Here is a 7,980-nt window from a genome sequence, read left to right on the forward strand (position 1 = left end):
CAGACATTTCCTTATTGATTTGCTGCCTTATGTCCTCGTTCCCTTCTCAATCTGCTTTCACTTAACGCCTCCCACAACAGAACAATTTGAAATCAAGAATCTTTCATTTATCTTTCACTTTTAAGGGGAAATTTTGTAGCCAGAGGGATATGCTCCAACATGCATGATTTGCTTGGGTGTAGATTCAGTAACATAAGGTTTACTGGTTAGGCTTAATACCGATGAATATTGATGTCGAATTTGTGCAAACACCGCATTTTAATATTTTAGCAAAGGTATAATTAACGCTAATTTGAACAAGTGTGAGTTCTTTCTTTTACAATGTGCACTCAATCTGTTCATTTAAAACAGAGTATTCTGGCTGTTGTTAGTAGGGACATGGAGTGCAGAGAGTGGTTGGGGTGTGGAATACACTGCCTGCTGTGATAGTGGAGTTGGACACTTTAGGAATTTTCAAGCAGTTATTGGATAGGCAAATGGAGCACTTCAGAATTATAGGAGGGGATAGCTTGATCTTGGGATTGGGCATAGCTCAGCACAACATTGAGGGCTGAAGGGCCTGTACTGTGCTGTTATGTTCTATGTTCTATGTGATGTGAGAAAAAAGCATTTTCACACAATGACTGATTCAGAATGCACTGTCTGGAAGTTTGGTGAAGGCAGGTTTAATCGAGGCGTTCGAGGGGGCATTAAGTGATTACTTGAATAGAAACAATATGTAGGAGTACAAGGAAAAAACAGGGAGAAATGACACGAAATCATGATGTTTGTTTGGAGACACAATGGACCAAATGGCCTCATTTTGCATTGTGACAATTCTGTAATTAGGAGTTGCCATAAGCAACAAGTGCAAATTGAGACCTTGAAAGAGTAGTGACATTTTTAAAATGTTTCTTCTCATTGGCTTTGTAGCTGTTATTAAAACAACAACAACCTAACTTCACATTGAATCTTTAGCATAGTAAAATATCCTACGATGTTTCACAGGAGTGTTAAAACAAAATTTGACATAGAGCAGCATATGGCAACAGGGTAGTGGACAAAAACAAAATACTGCAGATGCTGCAAATTGGAAATAAGAACAGAAGGTGCTCATCAAGACAGACAGCACCTCTGGGAAGGGAAAGAGACTCAAATGCCACAAAGTTGTGCTCACTGTGAGTGCAAACAGCAATGTGGGAACAAGATGTCAGGAGACTTGTAAAATCAGTACCTTGCTGCCAAGATCTGGTTTTCTGATTTTTCCACCCCTTGCCTGCGACATAATGAGGTTTCTGCCTAGGAAGCTAGGAAACCTGATCTCAATAAATTAACCTTTCAGCAAAGGCTGTGTCCCCTCATTGGTTTTTCCCACATTAGGAAATCCCTCCTTGCCAGCATGGCACAAGGCAGTGAGGTTAACCGGTTTTGCAAAACATGAACCAAGTGCAGTGAGCACACCAGGATGAAGAGGTAGGTATATTTTGGAAGGAATATTGCAGGGAGGAGTTACATGATAAAAGGTAGACTAATTAAGAGTATAGAAAAACAGAGGGATCTGGGAGTGCAGGTGCACAAGTCTCTGAAGGTGTCAACACAGGTAGAGAAGGTTGTGAAGAAAGCTTACGGAATGCTAGCCTTTACAGGAAGGGGTATAGAGTATAAGAGCTGTCGTCTAATGCTTCAGTTGTACAGAATGTTGGTTAGGCCGCATTTGGAGTACTGCGTCCAGTTCTGGTCACCTTACTGCTGGAAGGACGTGGAGGCCCTGGAGAGGGTGCAGAGGAGGTTTACCAGGATGTTGCCTGGCATGGAAGGACTGAGTTACGAGGAAAGGTTGGAAAAACTGGGGCTCTTTGCCTTAGAAAGATGGAGATTAAGAGGGGATCTGATAGAGGTGTATCAAATAATGAAGGGAATAGATAGAGTCAACAGTGGCAGGCTTTTCCCTAGATTGGGGACAACTATTACGAGAGGTCACGATCTAAGGGTGAGGGGGGAGAAGTATAATTTGGATACTAGAGGAAGGTTTTTCACGCAGAGGGTCGTGGGGGTATAGAATGCGCTACCAAGTAAGGTGGTGGAGGCAGGCACGTTGGACTTGTTTAAGGTTTACTTAGATAGACACATGAGCGAAACAAGGATAGAGGGTTATAGTAGACGGTATTAAAAAAGGTCAGAGCCTCGGGGCAACACTGGAGATGTAATATTACGTGTTAATGTTTTGTCTCTTTTAATCCACAGATGTCGGTCCACCTTGTTGTCAAACGAGGGGCATGCACATGGTGGGTCGTGCTTGGGCTGCTCTTGGAGGTTTCGAGAGTGGACTAGTACTTTGTGTCGTTGTGTGTGCTTAATCGTGGACCAGCAGACGGGCACCACAACAGCTCAGTGACTATCACTGCTAGCTGTGCAGATACATGGATTTGGGCCTGTGTCTGTGGGAGTTTGCGCATTCTCCCTGTGGTTGCGTGGGTTTCCTCCGGGTGCTCTGGTTTCCTCCCACACCCCAAAGATGTGCTCTTAGGCTGATTGGTGTACCAAATTGACCCTACACTATTCTCCCCTGAATCTGGCTACATTAGGGGTACCATTCACATACACACGGGGCAGGGTAGGTGTAGGAAAATGTTTTGTTGAAATGGCAGCGCAGGCTCGTTGGGCCGAAGGGCCTGTTTCCCGTGCTGGGTTGTTCTTTGTTCTCTGTTCTCTTTGTTCTTTGTATAGTCCCTGGAGGGAGAGGAACATGTTTTGGCAGTACCCGGGCTAAACTATTAATCCAGAAACTCAGCTAATGTTCTGGGGACCCGGGTTTGAATCCTGTCATGGCAGCTGGTCGAATTTGAATTCAATAAAAAAAATCTGGAATTAAGAATCTACTGATGACCATGAAACCATTGTTGATTGTCAGAAAAACCCCTCTGATTCACTGATGTGCTTTAGGGAAGAAATCTGCCATCCTTACCTGGTCTGGCCTACATGTGACTCCAGAGTCACAGCAACGTGATTGACTCACAACTGTCCTCTGATCAAGGGCAACGAGGGATGAGCAATAAATGCTGGCCAGCCAGTGACGCCCATGTCCCATGTATGAATCAAAAAAAAGCTAGGGTGTAGAGAAAGATCAATTTAGTGCGAGATAGCCCATTCAAAAGGCTGATGGCAGCAGGAAAGAAGCTGTTCTTGAATCAGTTGGTATGTGACCTCAGTCTTTTGTAACTTTTTCCCAATGGAAGAAGGTAGAAGAGAATATTTCCAGGATGCACAGGATCCTTGATTATGCTGCGTGCTTTTCCAAGGCAGTGGGACGTGTAGACAGAATCAATAGATGGGAGGCTGGTTTGCGTAATGGACTAGGCTTTGTTCACAGTCATTTATCATTTCTTGAGTTGTTGGATAGAGCAGCAGCCATAACAAGCTGATAGGTTCGCTGGAAATGTTAGGAGAAATAAAATCATTTCTAACTTATGCAGAACTATTTTAAAAATCCAGACTGATCCCAGCACGGAACACACCACTTTCCTGACCCACAGGGGACTCCCCCATGCCTCTGGCTCCCCCCAACCTCAAAATCCATCCCTACCATTCACTCCCCCATCCCTTGCCTGACACACCCCCATCACTCCCATCCCCAACAATTAGTGCCATTAAAAGGGGGCATGTCCTTACTCTGACTCTGTTAGACTTTTAACACTGGCTCTGGAGACATGTTGTGCTGTCTGGACCTCGCCTGATCTGAGTCGGAAGGTGAGGTGAGACAGGTGTGGAAGGAATTTGTTGCAGGTTAAGTGGATACAGAATAGCAATCTGACACTGGTTGTTCCTCCGAGGAAGTTATAGTCAAGATTACTGAGAGTGTGGTTTAACATATAAATGTGGTCTGGTGATTTTGTCTATCTTGAGAAGTTGAGCAGAAATATGTTGAGCAGAAGGTGAATGGAATGTTAGGAGAAGGCAAATGGAATGTTGGCCTTTATAGCGAGGGGGATTGAATATAAAAGCAGGGAGGTCTTGCTGCAACTGTACAGGGCGCTGGTGAGGCCGCAACTGGAGTACTGTGTGCAGTTTTGGTTGCCGCATTTGCGAAAGGATATATTAGCCTTGGAGGGAGCGTAGAGAAGGTTCACTAGGCTGATACTGGAGATGAAGGGGCTAGCCTATGAGGAGAGTTTGAATAGACTGGCTCTGTACTCATTGGAATTTAGAAGGCTGAGGGGGGATCTTATAGAAACATATAAGATAATGAAGGGGCTAGATAGGGTAGAGGTAGAGAGATTCTTCCTGCTTAGAAAGGATAGCAGAACTAGAGGCACAGCCTCAAAATAGGCGGGGGGGGGGGGCTGCAGTTTAGATTGGAGTTGAGGAGGAACTTCTTCACTCAAAGGGTGGTGAGTCTCTGGAATTCTCTGCCCATTGAAGGGGTGGAGGCTACCTCGCTGAATATATTTAAGTCACAGATAGGTTTCTGGTAGACAAGGGAATTAAGGGTTATGGGGAGAAAGCGGGAAAGTGGAACTGATCCACTTCAGATCAGCCATTATCTTGTTGAATGGCGGGGCAGGCTCGAAGGGCTAGATGGCCTACCCCTGCTCCTATTTCTTATGTTCTTATGTTTTTTACCTTTCTGTAGTTTAGTGTATTAGCTGCTCACTAAGTAATGTTTAGTCTATGTCGACATTGGGGTGTTTATTACAGTAAAATTCTTAAAATACTGGATCTTACCATATGATGCTTTGAGTTGATCACCGCGATATTCACATCTCTTTATAAATTATCATGCTCTACATGGATCACAGCATTTAAATATCTCTACCACAAGGTCTATTTATTTGCGTACAGTGACTCACCAGAGCCCATTTCCTCATGTTGACTAATTATGCCTTCTGGAATATGTGTTGCTTTACAAGTGCATTAAATGTGCTTCTTGGCCTTTTGGCTAAGATCAAGTGTAGTATTGACATCTTGCACTTGGTTGAAGTCATGAGGTTACACTGAAGCTTCATTTGAAGCAATTTTTTAAAGCGGCATCTTGGCCTTTTGGCTAAGATGCAAATGAGATCAAGTCTTGGAGAAGACGCAATGCATGCTCCAATCAGCTTGAATCATATAGATCAAGCCCCAGACAGAAAATGGTGAGCCTGTCTTGTCAGCTTGGATTTGGAAAGTCACACTTGCTGAGACTTTGAATTGGGCTTTGATTGGCTTGAATTGGATATGAAGAAAAAAGTGTTGCTCAGATGGGGTACTATCTTGCTGTAGTTTGCTTATATAAATTCAAAGGGAGAGCACAGGAATAAATGCTGGAATGTTGACTCCAAGATTTCCTTTCTAATGGACTCTGATATGCCATATTAGAATAGTTGTATACTTGTTTGTGTGGCAATAAGTGAGAACAAAAACCAAATACAATATCAGGATATAGCAATAGATGGAGGTGAGATGTCCGTAGCCTTATCCCCCACGTACTCTTAAATACAGGTAGCCTATAATGGCTTCTTCCAAAGAGGTCAAGGGTTTCTTATTTTCTCCAACCCACATTGATTCCTTATGTGGTGTTTTAGACAAGTACATAACTAATGTTCAGATGTTGGGAGTTGAGCACAGTGATGCATGTGGGCGTCAATAAATCGTGCAGTTAAATTTTGTTGCAAAATGTGAGCTCTTTGAAATAGTAGATATGCAACATTTTTGATTCAGAGTCTGGAATTTCCCCGATTAACTCGCATATATGCACACTCGCTTGCTCGCTCTTCTCATTCTCACTCTCGTTCTCTCACTCACCATGAAGGGTTTGAAAATTCCAACATTAAAGTCTCAGTTTTGATGCGTCACACTCACACTCACTTTCACTCACATTCACACTCACACACTCACACTCACATTCACACACACTCACATTCACACACACTCACTCACACTCATACTCACTCACTCTCTCTCACACTCACTCTCACACTCACTCTCTCTCGCACTCTTGCTCTCTCTCACACTCTCTCTCTCACTCTCACTCTCTCTCTCATTCTCACACACTCTCTGTCATACATTTTTGCACGCTCTCTCTCTCGCACGCTCTCTGTCACACGTCTCTCTCTCGCACGTCTCTCTTGCATGTCTCTCTCGCACGCTGTCTCGCACCCTACCTCTTTCTCACGCTCTCTCCCTCACGCTCGCTCTCTCTCACTCATGCTAACTCTCCCTCTTTCCCTCAGTGTCTCACTCACACCCTGTCCCACACACACTTTCTCTCACGCTCACTCCCCCTCATGCTCAATCTCCCTCACGCTCACTCTCTCCCTCTCTCCCTCTCTCACACCCTCATGCTCAAGCTCACTCTCTCTCTCATGCTCACTCTCTCTCACGCTCACTCTCTCTCACATTCATTCTCTCCCTCTCTCACTCTCTCATGCTCAAGCTCACTCACTCTCACACTCTCTCATGCTCACTCTCTCTCATGCTCACTCTCTCTCACGGTCATTCTCTCTCATGCTCACTCTCTCCCCCTCTTCCATTCTCACACTCTCACTCACTCTCCCGCTCGCTCTCCCTCACGCTCGCTCTCCCTCACGCTCGCTCTCCCTCACGCTCGCTCTCCCTCACGCTCGCTCTCCCTCACGCTCGCTCTCCCTCACGCTCGCTCTCCCTCACGCTCGCTCTCCCTCACGCTCGCTCTCCCTCACGCTCGCTCTCCCTCACGCTCGCTCTCCCTCACGCTCGCTCTCCCTCACGCTCGCTCTCCCTCACGCTCGCTCTCCCTCACGCTCGCTCTCCCTCACGCTCACTCTCTCTGACGCTCTGATGCTCTCACATTCTCATGCTCACCCTCTCACACGCTCACTCTCTCTCACTCTCTCACACTATTGCACGCTCTCTTTCGCACCCTCTCTCTTGCATGCTCTCTCTCTCGCCCCCCTCTCTCGCCCCGACCCCCCCCGTTCCCCCCCACTCAACTCTCTCACCCCCTCTTTTGCCCCCTCTCTTGCCCCCCGCTCTCACCCCCCAACCCTGTCGCTCCCCCCCACCCCACTCTCTCTTGACCCCCCTCCTCGCCCCCTCCTTGCCCGCTCCCTCGCCCCTCCATCCCCCTTGCCCCCTCTCGCCCCCTCGTCTCCCCTGCTTGCTCCTCTTGCCCCTCTCTCACCCCTGTCACCCCCTCTTGTCCCCCTCTGTCCCGGACTTCCACTCCTCCTCCCTCTCCCGCTCTCTCTCCCATTCCCTCTCTCCCTTCCTCGCTCCCTCTCCTGCTCTGTCTCCCACTCACTTTCCCTCTCCCGCTCCCTCTCCTTCTCCCACTCGCTCTCCCACTTCTTCTCCCTCTCTCACTCCCACTCCCACTCTTGCTCTCTCTCATAATTGGTCTGGCCCTCGTCCTCGCCCTCACCCTCGCGCTCGCCCTTGCACTTGCTCCCGCCCTTGCGCTCACGCTCGTCCTCGCGCTTGCCCTTGCTCTCTCACAGTCGTGCTCTCACTGTTGCTCTCAGTCTCGCTCTCACTCTCAGTCTCACTACCACATGCCCGCTCTCACTCCCGCACGGCCGCTCTCGCTCCCGCACGCTTGCTATCTCTCCTGCACACTTGCTCTCGCTTTCGCACCCTCACTCTCACTCTCACACACCTGCTCTCACTCTCGCGCACTTGCTCCCGCATGCTCGCTCTCGCTCTCGCTCCTGCACGCCCGCTCTCACTCCCGCATGCCCGCTCTCACTCTCACACGCTCTCTCTCACTGTCACTCTCACCATGATGGCTTGGAAAACGCCAGTCTTAAAGTTTCAGTTTCAATGTGTCTGGGTATCCAAGGTCAATGGTGACGAGCGTCAAGTTGTCTGAAGTCTTGGCCTCAGTCAACAGCAAATATGGAATAGATTAATAGGTAACACACTGAGACATGCATATTAGGACATCCAGCTGATAAATGTCCTGTACAGGGAATCTTATCTTGGCAGCTTTGTGAAGGTATTCTTATGATCTGCTCTCAGACCACATAATTAGTGTACACTAGTGAT

General features: G+C 47.3%; 1 non-coding gene across 1 annotated transcript; it reads left to right on the forward strand.

The window, feature by feature from the left end:
* Positions 1-4,895: 4,895 nt before the first annotated feature.
* On the forward strand, positions 4,896-5,094 carry LOC145345786 (U2 spliceosomal RNA). The gene has a single exon (XR_013887170.1). It is a non-coding gene; the product is annotated as a U2 spliceosomal RNA (small nuclear RNA).
* The last annotated feature ends 2,886 nt before the right edge of the window (positions 5,095-7,980 follow it).

Source organism: Carcharhinus amblyrhynchos, chromosome 7 (assembly GCF_965287045.1).
Source record: "Carcharhinus amblyrhynchos chromosome 7, sCarAmb.v2.hapA, whole genome shotgun sequence".
Taxonomy (NCBI): Eukaryota; Metazoa; Chordata; class Chondrichthyes; order Carcharhiniformes; family Carcharhinidae; genus Carcharhinus; species Carcharhinus amblyrhynchos.